Raw genomic sequence first — 18,745 nt, 5'->3', positions numbered from 1 at the left:
CAGGAGCAGGAGCAGGAGCAGGAGCAGGAGCAGGAGCAGAAGCAGGAGCAGGAGCAGGAGCAGCAGCAGGAGCAGGAGCAGCAGCAGGAGCAGCAGCAGGAGCAGGAGCAGCAGCAGGAGCAGCAGGAGCAGCAGGAGCAGGAGCAGCAGGAGCAGGAGCAGCAGGAGCAGGAGCAGCAGGAGCAGGAGCAGCAGCAGGAGCAGCAGCAGGAGCAGCAGCAGGAGCAGCAGCAGGAGCAGCAGCAGGAGGAGCAGCAGGAGCAGCAGCAGGAGCAGGCGGCGGCCCGGGACGCTGCTTCGGGGGGCCGCCAGCGCCCCCTGCGTTCGGACTCGGGACTGCCTTCGCCGCTCCTGTGCTCCGGCTCCGGTGCTCCTCCTGCAGTGCTCCTCCCGCAGCGCTCCTCCCGCAGCGCTGTCGCTCCTGCGCTCCGGTGCTCCTCTTAAAGTGCTCCTCCTGCAGCGCTGCCGCTCCCGCGCCCCGGCTCCAGCGCTCCTCCTGCAGCGCTGCCTCTCCCGCGCCCCGGCTCCAGCGCTCCTCCTGCAGTGCTGCTCCTGCAGCGCTGCCGCTCCTGCGCTCCGTCTCCAGCGCTCCTCCTACAGCTCTCCGGCTGCCGCTCCTGCGCTCCGGCTCCCGTTGCAGCTCCTTCCCTCCGGCTCCAGCTCTCAGGTTCTCGCTGCTGCGCTCCTCCTGCAGCGCTTCGGTTCCCGGGCGAGCCGACCCAGGTAGGGTCCCGGTCCCGGGGATCCCCCCACCCCACCCCACCCCACCCCGCCGGTCCTCATCTGCCTCCCTTGCCCTCCCTGCCCGACGAGCGGACGGGAGATGTAGCTGCCCCGCACCTGGGACGACCTCGGGGCCGGAGGTGTCGCCAGGCAAGGCTCGGCCACCTGTTGGGGAGGCTTAGGCGGGGGCCGGTCCTGGGGACCGAGTTTGGAGCGATGCACCGGCCCCGGGGAGAAGGAGGCCCAGCCCGTTATTGGGCGGGGATGGGCTCTATCTGCTGCCGGCTTGTATATTCCAAGCGCTTAGTACAGTGCTCCGCACAGAGGAAGCGCTCATTAAATACCTGTGAATGAACGAGGGGCCTGGGTTGCTGGCGAGAATGGGAGATGCCCATTCCGATGCCCAGAGTTACAGCTGCCCCTTTGAGTGGGCTTGGGGGTGAGAGAACACGCACGATTAACTGGAAACTCTAGGGTGCCCGGGGGAGGGGATGATGGAGGGGATGATGGAGGGAAGGAAGGGATGATGGAGGGGAGGAGGGGCACACACATACACACACAAACTGATACTCCCTCCTGGTTGGCTCGGGGGTGGCTGGTACTCAAGGGGGCAGGGAGGCTGAAGCCAATGGATCCCCTTCAAGACTGCTTATTTGAAAGGGGGGGGGGGGCGGAGGGCCAGGGGGCGGGGAGGTGGGGAAGGTGGATTCAAAGCTGAAAAGCCAAAGGGGGCAGAGAGGGAGTGGGAGGTGCCTGCCTTTAGCACCGGACCTGGCCTCTCATTCTCCCTGTCCACTTAGGGAGCAGGATGCGAACCGGGGCCTAAGAGCTAGAAGTCAGCAGCACTTGACTCTGCCTCATCTCCTCTCCTGATCTTCTCGCCAGATCTCCTGATTTCCTCGCCAGCCTCGGGCCCACAGCTGCGTGTAACAGCAGGTAGGCTATTGGGGAGTCGGGGAGGGAAGGGGTGAAAGGGTGGGAGGTGGTTAAGCAGAGGTAAGGGGAATCGATGCAGTGGTAAGAGCGAAAGGGTAGGCCAGTGGGGGAGGAAAGGCGAATTTGGAGAAAAAAGGGGGCTGCTCTGGGTATGGTTGGTAAATAGGAGTAACTTACAGGCTTGTTACCACCCCGTTGGTTACAGGGTTATCCCGGAGGGTTCAGCATTAAACTGACTCAAATCTCAGGGATTTGGTCCAGTCAAGGCAGGTCTTGAAAGCTCCAGTCCCGCCCTAGGGATCCATGAGAAAGTGCCGACTGAGGTGAAGCTCTCTCCAGGGATCCTTTAGGGAACCCCATTTTCAGAGCATCATAAAATCAAAGCCTTAGACAATGTTGCATCCCAGTTGAACGCAGGGAAAAAACTGCTGAGGACAGACATGCAAGAAGGAAGTGAGCAATACCTTTGCTGGAATGAGACAGGGGCAAAAGAGAAAACAGCACCAGGCACTACAAACATTAAGCCCAAAAAACCCAACAATGGATAACCATCGTGTTGGGGGGACCAAGGATCCCTTTTCAGCCACCCACACTGCTAGGCATACTGTCAGAGGTATCTTCTTCGGGTCCAAAGAGTTTATGTATCCTGGATAGGCTCAGAGTCCCAAAGGGACCCTACCCTTTTCAAGCTTCCTTTTCCCTGTACTGTGCTGGATGAGGACAATTTAGTCATCTGGGACTTCTCCGGGTCCTCCTGGGATTGGGGTCTGGGAGCCTCGAGCAAGGTTGCAGGCTTGCACCCCTCCTTCTTTCCTGACTCTCTTTGCTTAACCGAGTGTAGAGTTTGAAAGGGTGTGTGCTTTCCACTCTTAAATTCTAGCATATTCGGCTTTAATGTTCCAGAATTTATATTGCTTTGAAAAGGGACAGGGATACAAGCACACCCAATGTAATAAACTAAAAGTTTGAATGCTGCTCTCTTAGGCTGATATGTGTGGTAATAATAGCTTTATATGTGACAGGTGCAACGTTAGTGAACTGATGTAATGTATTTAAAAAGTAACATTATGCTTGCATCACCATATGGTGGTTCATTGGGGGTGATTAATAATGCTTTGTTACTTGCTAGCGTCTTTAAGCGACTATGATTTGGAAGCTTAAGCTGGAGCCTAGATGAGAAGTAAGAGGAATGAACTATATTCACACTTGCAGAGTGAATTTTGGGGGTGTCACTGTCCTTTTTTTGTCCCTCAGTTTCTTCATTTAATGCCATTTCCCTCACCCTGTCGAGAAAGTCCTGTGAGGACTAAAAATGTGTGCACCTCATTTTTCTATAGTTCATGTTTTCACAATGCATTTTGGATAGAATGCTGATAGAGGACTAGGTATGTTCTGCTAATGATGTATCCTCCCTGGGTAGGTTATGATTCGATGCCAGAAGACACAATTGTGCATATGAGTCAAGTGGCTGCTGTCATACCCGTCTTCCTTAATGCAGGGTTCAGCAAAAACATAACCTGTGTGTTATGGAAGCAGTGTGGCTTAGTGGAAAGAGCATGAGATTGGGAGTCAGAGGTCATGGGTTCTATTCCCCGGCTCTGCCACTTGTCAGCTGTGTGACCTTGGGCAAGTCACTTCACTGTGCCTCGGTTACCTCATCTATAAAATGAGGATGAAGACTGTGAGCCCCCGTGGGACAACCTGATTACCCCGTAACTACCCCAGTGCTTAGAACAGTGCTTGGCCCATGGTAAGCACTTAACAAATACCAACATTATTATTATTATTATGGGAGAACTGGAGCCCTTCCCTGACTAGGCCCTCATTTCCTTTTCTTCCACTCCCTCTGGGTCACCCTTGCACTTGGATTTGCACCCTTTATTTACTCTTCCCTCAGCTCCACAGCACTTCGGTACATATTTGTAATTTCTTTATATTGTCTGTCTATTCCCTGGCCACAATAAGACTACAGTCTAGAGGAACATGTCTACCAACTCTGTTATATTGTAATCTCCCAAGAGTTTAGTACAGTGCTCTGCACACAGTAAGTGCCCAGTAAATACAACTGATTGATTAACTGGGCATATTGTTTCATATTGTGAAGTCCAGTTAGATCCACCTTCAAAACTACCTCCTCTACAAGTAGAAAAAGGGGATAACTTTAGTCTCATGATAGTTGATATTTTCCTGATATGAAATTCCTGGATTAAATTACAGCCAATACAGTTAAATTATGTTGGTATTTGTTAAGCGCTTACTATGTGCAGAGCACTGTTCTAAGCGCTGGGGTAGACACAGGGGAATCAGGTTGTCCCACGTGGGGCTCACAGTCTTAATCCCCATTTTACAGATGAGGGAACTGAGGCACAGAGAAGTTAAGTGACTTGCCCACAGTCACACAGCTGTCAAGTGGCAGAGCTGGGATTCGAACTCATGAGCCCTGACTCCAAAGCCCGTGCTCGTTCCACTTAGCCACGCTGCCTCCCATACAGTTGCTTCCTATAGACTGAATAGGGTATTGGAGATAGTGACTCGGATTTGGGCTCTGAGGAATTTTGCCTTAATTCAGGTGGAGAGTTAACATCAAGTATGTGCATAGCCAGTGAAAAAGTTCATAAAGAACTTTGAGAAGCAGTGTTGCCTAGTGCTGATTGTATTTTATGGTATTTATTAAGCACTGGAGTAGATTCAAGATAATCATTTGGGCATAGTCCAGGTCCCATGTAATAATGTTGGTATTTAAGCACTTATGATGTGCAGAGCCCTGTTCTAAGCGCTGGGGTAGATACAGGGTAATCAGGTTGTCCCATGTGAGGCTCACAGTCTTCATCCCCATTTTACAGATGAGGGAGCTGAGGCACAGAGAAGTAAAGTGACTTGCCCACAGTCACACAGCTGACGGGTGGTAGAGCCAGGATTCAAACCCATGTCCTCTGGCTCCCAAGCCCGTGCTCTTTCCACTGAGCCATGCTGGTAATTGAGGCACAGAGAAATAGTGACTTGCCACACTTCACCCCTCTAGTGCTAACCTTCTCACTGTAACTCAGTCTCGTCTATCTCACCGCTGGCTGCTCGTCAACATCCTGTCTCTGGCCTGGATCGCTGTCCCTCCTCATACCCAACAGACAATTACCCTCACCTTTTTCAAAGACTTACTGAAGGTACATCTCCAGGAGGCCTTCCCTGACTAAGCCCTCTTTTCCTTTTCTTCAGCTCCCTTCTGTTTTGCCCTGACTTGCTCCCTTTATTCCCCATTCTCAGCCCCACAGCACTTAAGTACCTATCTGTAATTTTATTTATATTAACCTCTGTCCCCCAGATCTAGACCGTAAGCTCATTGCGGGCACAGATTGTTACTGTTGTATTGTTATAGTGTACTCTCCCAAGTGCTTAATACAGGGCTCTGCACACAGTAAGTGCTCAGTAAATATGAATTACTGGCCGACCAAGGTAACACAGCAAAGTGGCAGATATGATTAGAACCCAGATCTTCTGACTCCCAGACATGAGCTCATCCCCAAAGACCATGTTACTTTGCTGCTTTGCATAGTTGATCTCTAGTTTCTATGTGCGTTTTGCAAGAAGTCATCAAACAGTGTTGCTTACAGCTGATTTTGACTGAGCTTTCAATATGATTTTTTGAGGGTGGTAGAAATGGGGAGAGGAAAGAAGAAGTAGAGGATTTTAGTTTTTGCAGTCAGAGAGCAAACTTGTCCACTGGTTGATATTGCCACTCTTGGGATTGAGCCAGAGCAACCTAGCTGAATTTAATAATTAGCTTCCTCCTTTCTTGCCCTAAACTAGGAAGGGCATGGGAGTTGCAGTTAAATGAGACTGATGTGAGGATGCTCTGCCCCTGTATGGCCTGTCCCTGTGACCAGGGGTTAAAATTACTCTTTTGGAATGCTTAAATTTTGCCCAAGACATTGAAAAAATAGCAAGTGGTTTAGGCAAGCACTGCAGCCTGGTGTGCTGGAATTGGCAGGCAGTAAACACATTGTCATACAGATTTACTGTTTATAGTTAAATTGCTAAATTCAACTGCCCACATCTTTATTACAGATCTGGAAAATGAATTCTTCTGTTTCTAGGTGAGACGAAAGCTCCATGTGGGGTGAGAGCCAATTGTCAGGGAAAAATAACCACAACAACTTCTGTAGATGCATATATAGTTTTTATATGTGTCAATCAGTGGTATTTTTTGAGCATTTAATGTATTTTGAACACAGTACTAAGGTCTTATGAGTAATAATAATAATGTACTTGTTAAGTGCTTGCTTTGTGTCAAGTACTGGGGTAGATACAAATTAATCAGGTTAGACACAGTACCGTCCCTCATGGGGCTCACAGTCTTATCCCTATTTTACAGATGAGGTAGCTGAAGCACAGAGAAGTTAAGTTACTTGCCCAAGGTTACACAGCAGACATGTGGCAGTCAGGATTAGAACACAAGTCTTTCTGACTCCCAGGCCCGACAGTACAATAGAGTTGGTAGACACGATCCCTGCCCTCAAGGAAGTTAGCATCTCATGTAATGTATTTTAAAGTAAAATTGACACTCTTAACCTTAAACTGTTGGCTAATACCCAATCCTGCAAGCATAACTTGGTGTCTCCAGATTTAATCAGTTGTACAATGCAACTGTACTAATAACTTGATTGTAGAACAATCCTTTACCATTCCCCCAAACACATGAGAGTTGCATGGACTGCACTAATTGAAATGCAGTAAGGATTACTCCATGAAACTGCTATATCAACCCTCCAAATGAGTAAAACATTGAAGTGTTCCAGAAAAAATATTCAAATAGCTAATTTGGAAATGCAGCCAGTGTAGGTTAGTACCAGCATCAAGTTGATTATAGTTCATGTATTTTATTATATACACATACATGCACACAGTGACTGTGAGCAGCGTGTGGGACTGGGACTGTGTCCAATGTGATTATCTTGTATTTACCCCAGTGCTTAATAGAGGGGTTGGCACAAGCATTTAACAGATACTAGTTATTAGTATTACCTATGTATATTCTCTCCATATTCTTAGATATTTGGTGAATCTTATTCTACTCTGGATTTGGCTGTAAAATCTTATACACACTGACACTCCTTTGAGTAATAATTATAAATGTGGTATCTGTGAAGTACTTACTGTGCCACACACTGGGATAGATACCAGACATAGTTAGACATAGTCCATGTCCTGTATGGGACTCACAAGCCAAAGAAGGAGAGAGAACTGGTATTTAATCCCCTCCAGTTTACAAGTGAGGAAACTAAAGCCCAAGGAAATTAAGTGACTTGCCCGGGATTGGCTCGCAGGCATGTGGCACAACCGGGATTAAAACCCAGGCCCTCTGACTCCCAAGCCCATGCTCCTTCACTAGGATCCGCTACTTCTCTTGTATCTATGACTATTTCTGAATCTGGTCGTGGTATCCCACTTTGCTCAAGCAGAGCAACTTGCCTCCTGATTGTTGCATGTCAGACAGGTCAGTTGGCCGGTCTGTCTGCTGCTGTCTCCCCACAGTCCACTGATACACCCACTGGTCAAAGGCATTGCTTCATTACATTTTTAGACTTTTTGATCTGATCTCCCTGCTAACGTGCCCTATTTCAGTTCCCCGTCCAGCATCTGCTTCCATTTCCTGCCATCAACCAGCCCTTCCCCTACATCACCCAAGAAGACCTGTTGGGATAAGCCTTGCTTCAGTGATCGTGAACTGAATGGTTTCCAGAACCTCCTTGTTGAATGACTCGTAAATGACAGTGCTCAAGTGATTAGAATATCCAAGGGATGACCATTTAGCATGGAAAAACAACAATGTGTGGCTAATTAGCATTAGCTTGATCCTCATTGCAATGGAATAATTTGCAGTAAACCAAGTAATTTGTCTATTTGTTTAAACCACAACTGTAGTTATCAAGTAATTTTGCTTGATTTCCTTGTGGATGGTTTAAAAACTTGTATATAGGGTGGGGGAAGCTGAACTAAAAGCCGTAATGAAAATTGCTTAAATATGAATTTGGAGGTTACAGCTAAGGATCAAATCATTTTCGCTGCAGCAGAACACCTGTTCAGTTTTTAGTTTTCAAATCTGGAGATGTGTTACATAGCACAAAATTTGCCTTTTAACCAAATATTTCAGGTATCACATAAAAGTAGTTGGATCCCTTTTATTTATTTCACATGGGTCTCAAAGGTCAAAAACAAGGTATAGCCTCCCCTCCAATGACAAAGCAGTCTATTCTTAGCAGGTACTTACCCATCAGAACAGTGAATTTTGCTGTTCTAGTATCCCCAAAAGTGACCCTGGGGGTCTTTTCCTCTGGGCCTGCTCCCCCTTTGAGATACGTAAACTCAATCCCATCCCCTGTCTCTGCCTCTTGGGCTCCCTGTACCTTTTGGTTTCCACCAGGATGAGGGAGAATCTTCTTATTGTCCTATATGTAACTTGCCTTCACAGAAAACTGCTACTTTGGTTCATCAGTTTGAGGTAAATGAAGTGTTCCACTGAAAGGCGGATATGTGCTCAGGTTAATGAAAGGACTTTTTTACCACAGTTATTTTTAATGCCCTGCATTTAGGCCTAGCCGACGTCAGCCGGCTCACACAACAGTCCCCGTTACTGTCTGCTCCATGCACTCTCTGCTGCCCTGCAGTTAGGAGACTTGCTCAGGTCTCTCTCAAAATGAATGCATAGTATTTAGTCATGGTTAATGAAATGGGTCAAATTGTTTTATTGAATTTCAATGTCATTATTTAATGAGGCTCTCTGGATGTCTTTCACTCTCTAGGTATGGTCTCAATGTCATTAGACTTAAAAATTCTGATGGTTCAAAGAAGCCGGACTTCCTGTTAGCAAAACCACTCTCTAGGCTCATGCCCCACTCTGCATCCTCAGTTCACTCCCTCGCTTCCAGCAGTCTTGGCATCTGAGGCATCAGTGAACAAGAGGAAAACCTAGTGAAGTGAGAAGAGGTATTGAATCCCCATTTTACAGATGATGAAACTGAGGCACAGAGAAGTTAAGCGATTTACCAAAGATTACACACCAGGCAAGTGGTGAGCTGGGGCTAGAACACAGGTCTCCTGACTCTCAGGGTCTCTGCACTTTTCACTATACCACACTGCGTCTCCAGGCATGCAAATGCTGAAAAATAAGCTTTCTGTAATATTTTTTCACTTTTTTGTGGCATTTGCTAAACACTATGTGTCAAACACTGTTCTAAGCATTGGGAGAGGTACAAATTAATTAGATCTGACACAGTCCCTGTCCCGCATGTGGCTCACATTCTAAGTAGGAGGGAGAACAGGTATCCTCATTTTACAGTTGAGGAAACTGAGGCTCAGAGAAGTCACTCAAGGTCACATAGCAAGCAATTGTGAGAGCTGGGATTAGAATCCAGGTCCTTCTGCTGCCCAGGCCCATGTTTGCTCTTCATTTCAGATCCTAATTCAAGTATTGGGGTAAATATTTGGCTATTGTAGTTTTAAGTGTTAAATGAAAAACTGAAAGTCATTAGAATGCTGGAAAATAGTTTCTAACATGGGGTTTATATTCTCTAAAACCCATAATGAATAAAAGTCTCATTAATGTTTGCATGACTTACTTGGTTCCATAAGTATGGACATAACTATTTTGCATTTTATCCAGATATGCATGGTCCTTTCCTTCATCCCCAACACTGTTCTATCCAAAACATAATAAAAACATATCTTGGAAGAACTAAGTTTAAATCCTTCATGGAAAGATTAAAGGTTATTTGTCCTTTGAAATGGAAGGCTAATTTGGAAATCCTCAAATACTCGATGAGTTTTATGGAAACGATGATTGTTGATTCCCTATGAACCAAAGAAAGTAGATTCTCCCAAGTGCTTAGTAGAAAAGCAGCGAGGCTTAGTGGAAAGAGCATGGGCTCGGGAATCAGAGAGCATGGCTTCTAATCCCAGCTCTGCCACTTGTCAGCTGTGTGACTTTAGGCAAGTTCCTTCACTTCTCTGAGCCTCAGTTACCTCATCTGTAAAATGGGGATTAAGACTGTGAGCCCATGTGGGACAACCTGATGACCTTGTATCTACCCCAGTGTTTAGAACAGTGCTTGGCACATAGTAAGCGCTTAACAAATACCAACATTATTACTATTATTATTACAGTGCTCTGCACACAGAAAATGTTCAGTAAATGCCACTGATTATCAGAGGGAGTAGAGTCAAGGAGGCTTGTGAGCTCACCATATCTGTGTATCTTTAAGAAAAGCCAGACATCTAACTGCCTGAGTGAATAATCATTTCACCTAACAGGAGGCAAAGCCCTGGATCAGGTGATATCTCAAACCCTCTATTTACTATAACAAACATCATCACCTGTTTTTAGTAACTTGGCCCATGTTAGGAATGCAACTAATTAGTAACAGTTCTTATTAACACTTGTGCAGGTTCACTTTGTAGTTTAATGAACTGTTTAACCTGAAGACTTCAGATGATTTTACAAACATTGCTTAAACTCCACCCAACCCAGGGAGGTACTAGACAAGTAATGTTCCCCTTGGCAAATGACTAAACTGGATCACGGAGAAGATAAGGGGCTGTGGATGAGAAAGTGACATAGGCCGCCAGAAAAATGCTCTTTCCAAGAAGAGCTGATAACCAAGAAAGTTCAAGGATCCGGTGCCATATTTGCAAAAATACTGTTCTGAGCCACTTTGAGGCACAAAAGAGGCACAACTCTTTCCCCCATTCCTTTGTCCCAGAAACCAGAGTAAAGTTTACTAGAGTCCTCTTATCTTCACTATGGGAATTTAAAATCTCAGCTGTACAATTTATATTATCTCAATCAGTTGGCTAGTGCTGTTTCTTGGCGGTACATATTCAGCAGTGTACCTAGGCCAAGTCTCCACAGCTAGAGAAGAATGGATAATTTATTGCTGCCAAATAATTTGCTTAGGTAAATCAGGTGAAATCAGGGTTTTTATTGAATTACACAGATAACTGTTCGCTTCCCCTATAAAGGCCAGGTGGCAGTTAGGGGAAAAAAAAAAGCACTTTATTTATCTAACCTATTCCCAAATGTGAAATTCCCCCTCCATTTTCTGTATTAAAAAAAGAAAAGAAAGGAGACAAGAAATAGGAATCTGAAACCCACTCTGGACCAACATTCGGGAATCATTTCCCCTTTGGACTTGGATCCTGAATTGGTGTCCTGCCAGGTTTTGTTTGTATCAGTGACATCAAGGGTATTTGAGTGCATACTCTTTGCAGAGTACTGCGCTCAACACTCTGGAGAGTGCGATATAACGAAGTTGATGGTCATGTTCCCTGACGTCCAAGGAGCCTACAGTCTAGAATGAGACAGACATTGATATAAATCAATTATGATATATATACATATGCTCTGTAGGGCTGACAGAGTAAATGAAAGGTAAATGAAAAATGCAAGTGTAAAGGTAACTGGGGAGTAGGAGAAGAGGAAATGAGGGCTTAATCTGGGAAGACCTTTTGGAGGATATGTGCCTTCATTAAGACTTTGGAAGTAGGGAGAGTGATTGTCACATATGAAGGGGGAAAAGGGAAGAGGTTCCAGGTAAGAGATAGGGGGCAAGATATGAGATTGAGGTGCAGTGAGTAGATTGTCATTAGAGGAACAAAGTGTGCAAGCTGGGTTCAAGTAGGAAATCAGAGAGGTAAACTAGGAGGGGACAAGGTGATTGAGTTAGTACTTAAAAGTACTAACTTTAAAAAGCCAATGGTAAAGAGTTTCTCTTTGATGCAGAGGTGGTGGGCAACCCTTGGAGGTTCTTGAGGAGTGGGGAAACATGAACTTGAACAGCTTTTTAGAAAAATGACCCAGGCAGAATAGTGAGGTGAAGTTTCAAGCCAACTGCCACTGATTCAAAAACACTATAACTTCCTGGATCAGAAATGGCTTAAAATATGGAATCGGTTGATAGTGATTTTTTTTCTATCAAATGGAGTTGGGGCATATATGTAGGGTTAATTTTTGAAGGTGACATCAAGATGCAGTCTATTATGTGGAAGAGAAATTACTGTCAATCAGGATTCTGCCACCCTGAAATGTTTTTTTTCCTTTTTGAAGTCATCCCAGAAGTTTGGAGATAGTGTAGAGGAAGAAACTATTTGAAAGGTGAAATATTTCCTGATAGAAAATGAAATTCTCTTCCCAAATGAACCCTTTTCTCATCCAACTGATTCATCCCAGGCATCAACCTCCTGCTTCTGGCATCTGCTTGGCACATAGTAAGTGCTTAACAAATACCATAGATATTTGTTTTCCTGGATGCCCAAGGCCATAGTCAGAATTGTGTATTCAGTCAGAAAAGATCAAATGAGCTAACAGCTATTGTGACAAAGGAGGAAATCAAGGTGATTTTTCAAATGAAAGCAGAACAGTAAAGTGAAATGCTCAGGCCTTTTCAATAGTTTCCAGGGTTCTCATATCGCATAATCTCACAAAACAATCTTTTTATGTATAAGAATTGTGTCACTGTCTCAAGTGAGCATTCAGGAATGTCATGGTGGAGTCAGAAACACCAGATGGATGCTTCAGACTCAGCTGCTGTCATGGGGCGGTGGGGTGGGGGGTGGAGAGGAGCCAGATGACAATTTCCTTTTAAAATTCTTTTCTACCTATAAAACTTAAGGGCTTTTTGGTGATTATATCGTACATTTTTCTCTTTGAATTTCTATACACAGTGTATGCAGCATTCTTGCTGAAAAGTAAAATTTGGGTTGAGAGGGGGTGATTAATTTTGCACTGAACCATGTATTTTCTTCTAGTTTCAGAGTAGTTTTAATGAAGTGTGCATAAAATTAGCCCACCAGTGTGGTAACTGATGAAAAGGTTAGGTTTGCATAATTTCCCTTTCTCTGTTTGTAGCACTTATGAGTCATAACACATAAAACACATTTCAAGGTCTTGTGCAGAACCAGTCATGAAATCTGATCCCAGAGTATGTTGATTGAAGGCTCTCTTTTTCTTTTTTTTTTTTTTTTGGTGTTACCCCACTGAATCTCCTAACACAATGAAAGCAGTATTAAAAACACTGGACTTTTATAGAGTGACTAATATGCTCTAGGCGCTTACCAAAGCCTTAGATGCCGAAGGTTTCCATTTGAATTCCAAACATTTTGGATAATGGCAATAGGAAAAATACTAATTCCATCTCTTCATTTTCTCCCACCTCCTCCCATCTGTGTGTATGTGTGTTTCACTGTCTCTTCTCTGTACTCCACTAAAAGGAAAACAAGAAACAACAAAAAAACCATCCTGCCATAAATAATTGGATTAGCTACTTAGAAGTATAGAACAATTTTCCACAGTAACCCTCCAGGCTTTGTATTTTGTTTTACCAATTGTATTTTTTTAGTCAAATTTCTCTCACTTGTATTCTATTAAATTTCCACCTCCTGCTTCTCCAGAGGTCAAATTTCTGGTGTTGCAACCTAGTCACAGTCCCTTAACTCTTTCCACAGATAAATGCACATCAGAGGGAATAAATTATTAAATCTGTAGGGATGAGCACATCCTAGGGGGTGGTGTTTTTGTACTTCAGTCCACAGGATGACTTGAAGGTAACCTTAGGGTGAGAATTTTACCCAAGACATTGTTTTGATGGGTTATGAAATGTTGACATAAAACCGCTAATCACCTATTTAACCTGCAACATTTCTTCTGTAGAAAAAGGGGATATCCCCTATTAAATAATAATCGTGGTATTTATTAAGCCCTTAGTATGTGCCAGGTACTATACTGAGTGCTGATGCCTGGCCTTGTCCAGAATTCGGTCTTCCTTTGTGGACTTCTTAGATGTACTTTGTCAGAGTGGCATCATTTTTCAGGATTTTAAAAGGAAGAGTGGTTGGAAGGGGAAACACCAAGAACAATGATATTATTACACATGTGCACTTAAGGTCAAGGGAGCTTGAGATAACATACTACTTGCTATTTTTTTCACCTCTGGCCTGTGAGTGCACAGAGTCATTTTTTCGTTATTTCTATCACATGTCTCATATTTCAAGAATAGTTATGAGGGCAGAAAATTTCATTTCATATATCCTGTGCCCTCCAAGGTTTCTTAGAAATAACAACTGCATTTGGATATGGTCTTCCTGGGAGTTTGCCAACAGTAGTGCAGTAACTCAGAACTATCTTCTCCTATGCAACTTAACCTTACTTTTTAAATCAGGACTCAATGTATTTCCTTCAAAATGCTTTCCTAGATAATTATTACTATTATTATTTTATTTTCATAATGGTATTTAAATGCTTACTGTGTATCAAACACTTTTCTGAGCTGTGGGGAAGATATAAGTTAATCAGGTTGGACACAGTTCCTGTCCAGTGTGGTCTCATGGTCTAAGTAGGAGAGAGAACAAGTATTCAATTTCCATTTTATAGCTGAGAAAACTGAGTCACAAAGAAGTTAAGTGACTTGCCTAAGTTACACAGCAAGTGTAGAGTCAGGATTAGAACCCTGGTCCTCTGACTCACAGGCCCTTGCTCTTTCCCCTAGGTCCCACTGCTTCTCTAAAATATAGCTAAAGAGGTTATGGTCTTCTTCCCACTCAGGTAAACCTAATTATTTCAGAATCAATCGTTGCTGCAAAGGGTTACATCACACAGATCTTCTGTCTCCCTGACAGTGTTGAAGAGGTCCAAGACCACCAACTTTTAAGAGAGCCAAAGCAAAAAGCCAGGGCCTGTGCTTTGAACTCTGGATCCAGCCTGCAGATTTTTCTGGCACACAGTTCTGCTTGGCCCATACTGATTTCCACAAACTCTGTGTAAAGGTCAGAGCAACTTCTGAGAAGTGGAAGTGAAACTGAATAATTTTCTGCCTCTCCATGGGAAAACGTTTTCCAGAGTAAACTGCCTGCTTTTTTTAGATGATTGTGGCCAATATCACCGCCCCTCCCCCCCCCCACCTGTATTATGTGTGAAAGTAGCTGCAATTAAGAGAGACTCTCAATCAAATGTATCTGAAAATCTAGAAAAATATATTGAGAGTAAAGCAGAGAGACTTAGTATAATGATTTCTCTCATCTAAATTCTTCTTATAGTTAAAACAGCCCAACACAATATTCACTTTAGGGAAGCATTTAAGGATGGTTCAAACCCTACAGGTAAATGGAACAGAATAAAACCATGCCCTTTTGTCTCTGCTGGGAAAAGAAGGGGGAAAAGCTGTTCTTTTCAAATGTTTAAAGTTAGTCATTTTATTGGTCTTGATGCATGAAGAAAATTTCCATTCATCAGAGCAAGAATTCAAAAACAGGCAGAAGTACATTCGTATATTAGTCTTGTAAATTATCCCATGACACTAAAGCTAAAATTCTTATGAATTTATCCTAAAGGCAAATGAAGGACTCATTGATCAATACCACTGATTTCTGTGATTTAATTGTTTATGACAGTGCAGTGTTGTCTTTTAGTTGGGCAGTTCAGGAACTCAGAAATATTGGAGACTCTGAAAGAAACTGATATTGTTGAATGTGTCAGACCTGTAACTAGGTTTTCCCATTGGGAAGGAATATGTCTTAGACTAATATGTCCAGAATGGTGGACCTCTGGTTTGGGCTCCGGGTAGACCTTTGAATTTCTGGTCTGAAAGGCCCTGAATCTGGGCTCTCCAGATTCCTCCCCAGCAGTGTGATATTAGAACTTTAGGGGTCCAAGACCAGGGATTTTTTTTCCCCCAAAACCAGGTGGTTTTTCAGTGACTTGTTCAGAGCCTTGTTCTGTGATAGACATAAACTTACAAAGGTCAAAGCATTGAATGGTTAAGTCCTGGGAAGCTGCAAAAATCTGACTGCCCTGAGGTGGGGATAATTTTACTGCCCCTTCCCGTTTCATAAGACATCATATAGAATTCTATTAGAATTCCAAACCCAGAACATTTCTTCAAGGGGAAACCTTAGCAAACCATAGCGTTCACTTCTCTACCTCCTGCCCCAGACCTATTGCATTCCGGTCTCTATACACAGTCTCAGCTATCCAAACCTAGTGTGGTAGCAGCTGTGGCCTGTGGTGAACCCTAAACTAGGCCAAAAGTGATCCAGAGCCAAACCAGAAGTGCAGCAATTAGAAATGGGGGAGTCTTAGTTTGACAGCTTTGAGAATATAGAGAAGCAGAATGGCCTAGTGGAAAAATTACAGAACTGGCAGTCAGGGGACATGTGTTCTCCTCCCAGTTCCACCACTTGTCTGATTTCTGATAGGTAAGTCATGGAACTTCTCCCAACCTCAGTTTCCTCATTTGTCAAACAGGGATCTGTTTTCCCTCCATCTCAGGCTCTGGGCCCAAGTTGGATAGAGACTGTGTCTGTTTCGATTGCATCTATTCCAGTGCTTAGAGTTCATAGACAGTAAACCCTTAATCAGTGGTATTTATTGAGTGCCTACTATGTGCAGAACACTCTAGTCAGTGCTTGGGTGAGCACAATTCAACAGAATTTAGCAGGCACGTTCCTTGCCCAAAGCAAGTTTACAAACTAGAGAGAACTTTGGGGAATTTCTTCCTCACACATCCTCCAAACCTGTCCAGGATCCGGGTGCCCAGACCTCTCGTCTCTTAAGGGAGGGGGTTTCGAGGTGCCCCCACTGGGGGGCCACTCCACCCCTCCCAGGCAGTGGGGGCATTCAGGTAGCAACCGAGGTCAGCCTTCCACTGGGGGAAGACCTGGGCCTGGATGGCCAGTGTGTGCGCGGGCTTGAGAGGAGTGACGTGGACCAGGTAGTAATGCTGTAGGGGAACACTATTCCACGAACCCCATGTTGACCACAGTTACCTGGAAGGGAGTCTTCCGGCTTGGGAGTGCTGCTTTTGTTTCTCACCTCCAGGGCCTTGAGCTCCAGTGCCTGCTGCAAAACGCCATAGTAGTAATAATGATAATTATCATTCGTGATGTCAGAAGGCATAATGAAAGGGATGCAGGCCTTGAGGTTAGTGAAGACAACAATACAAGAAGGGACAAACATGACATGCCCATTGGTCCATAGAACCATGAAAATCATCCTGTTAGCAATCCATCAGTGGTATTTACTGAACACTTACCGTGTTCTGAGCACAGTCCTAAAGCTCTTGGTAGGCTTCATTAGAGTTGGTAGACAGGATCTCTATCCTCCGAATTTGCATAGCCTCCCAAAAACTGGATTTCAGTGTTTTTGAGTCCCCAGCCCTGTCTTTACCCTTTTGAATTTTACCCCATGTAGAAGCAGGAAAAGGGGTTAGGGTTGGTCTCAGTCCTGAAATTCTGGCGTGGGATGAGGAGAGCTGAGCCAAACTGTCAATGTACTAAAAAGCAGCTGTCAAAGAGATAGGCTTGGACAATTCTTAAAGCATAATCTTTCAGAAAGATAAATCCCTGTCTGCATGACCTCAGTCTAATGCTTTCCAGTTCTCTCATGTCTCCTATTGTGACGAAACATTCTGGTGGCAAAGTGTCTTATTGTTGGTTGCCCTGAGGTAAGCTGCTTGTGTTTGTTAAAAAAACACACAGATTCTGCAGAATCTTTTCAAACAGACATGAGATTTTCCTTCTGCACTCTGACATAATCTCTGCTTTTGAGATTTAGATATATTGTGGCCCATCAGTTACCTAATTTCCTTTGAGAAATAAATTATTTCAGGTGTATATGTACAGTCCTGTTAGGCATAGAAGTCGTGGTACTTGTCTTGAAAAAGATTTTTTGTTCTTACCAACATTTACTCACTGAAATATACATATGCATGCATAATTGTGCTATTTATTAAGTGCTTATGTAATAAGCATAATCATATGAAATTCTATTTGAGTCCCAGAATATAAAGTAATCCTACCAGACAACCTCAGAGGTAGGGAGAATGGGAGTCTTATCCCCTTTTTTCAGTTAAGGAAACTGAGGCGTAAAAAGGCTAATTTGTCCAGAATAACACAACAGGTCAGAGGCTGATCAATCTCCTGACTTCTCCATGCTTTTGCCACACATACATGCTCCTCCTGTAGATTCATAGCTGTGTGTTTAAACATAGTCCTTTTATTTTTCATATGTAAAGATGATCTTACATCACTTGGAAGTAAGCATACTAAATAATTCACTAAAGTGTTCTATCTTTTGTGCTGTGTAAATTCTGAAACCTGAGCCCCGAAATAAAACAAGGATCAAGCAACGTTGTACCTTCCAAATAGTAATTTATCAAAACAAGCCTAATGTTTGAACAGGTGTACTTGCAAGTATATAATCTTTTATAATATTGTATGCTTTTCTAAGTGTAATTTAAAATAATTTAACCAGCTGATCGTGGCTAATTTTTTTTTAATGGTCAAAGTAACAGGTGAGATTCTGATGTTGGTTAAATCACAGGCTTTTTATATAATCTTGGTAAAGTCTTAGGGTATTCTGCAAGAATAGTGGAGCCTTCTATTTCACGGGCAGTAATGAGCCCCAGATGCTAAAACCAAATGAACAATTTGTGACACTGTGATACAATTTAACCATCAGGGTTTTCTTGGGAATACAGTGTTTACTGATGAGATTTTTAACCACACAGTGCACTCACTATACACCTGGGGCACATTAAAAAAAAGCAATATTTTAACCCCTTGACTCTCATTGACCTTGGTGGATGGTGCTATGCGAAAATGATTCACTAGTTTAGCAAGTAGCATTGTTCCTGCTTTAACCCTTTTTCTTGCAGTTTTTTTTCTGCTTTTGAGTTGCATGAATTCATTCCTGAGGTTCAAAAAAGGAGTAAAGAATACTGTATGTCTTGCCTTTTGCTGTTGTCATCTCTGACCCATAGTCAATCATTATTGAGTGCCTACTGTTTGCAGAGGACTGGGAAAGTTGCCCATCAATCAGTTGCATTGAGCGCTTTCTGTATGCAGAGCACTGTACTAAGCACTTTGAAGAGTACAATATTATAGAGTTGGTAGACACATTCCCTGCCCACAATGATAAATTATGGATATGTACCTAAGTGCTCTGGGGCTAAGGGAGGAAATCAGAGTGATGCAGAAGAGAATGGGAGAAGAGTAAAGGAGGGTTTATTCTGGGTAGGCCTTTTGGAGGACATATGGCCTCAAT

The 18,745-nt window shown here is 43.7% G+C and overlaps 1 protein-coding gene across 5 annotated transcripts in view; it reads left to right on the top strand.

Annotated features, from left to right (window-relative positions):
- The first annotated feature begins 624 nt into the window (after nucleotides 1–624).
- The window catches only part of SEMA3D (semaphorin 3D), a 171,232-nt gene continuing 153,111 nt past the window's right edge, over nucleotides 625–18,745 (top strand). For 2 of the 5 annotated variants that reach the window (XM_007670948.3, XM_029077347.2), the window contains exons 1-2: nucleotides 625–723; nucleotides 1,609–1,659. The gene's annotated coding sequence lies outside the window, so the exon portion shown is untranslated. Of the gene's footprint in view, nucleotides 724–1,467; nucleotides 1,660–18,745 lie in introns of those variants that run through there. The other 3 variants (XM_029077344.2, XM_029077349.2, XM_039913903.1) reach the window with 3 other exon arrangements.

This window comes from Ornithorhynchus anatinus, chromosome 13, assembly GCF_004115215.2.
Source record: "Ornithorhynchus anatinus isolate Pmale09 chromosome 13, mOrnAna1.pri.v4, whole genome shotgun sequence".
Lineage (NCBI taxonomy): Eukaryota > Metazoa > Chordata > Mammalia > Monotremata > Ornithorhynchidae > Ornithorhynchus > Ornithorhynchus anatinus.
The sequence above is the reverse complement of the archived record's forward strand: the minus strand, read 5'-3'. Positions and strand labels throughout refer to the sequence as shown.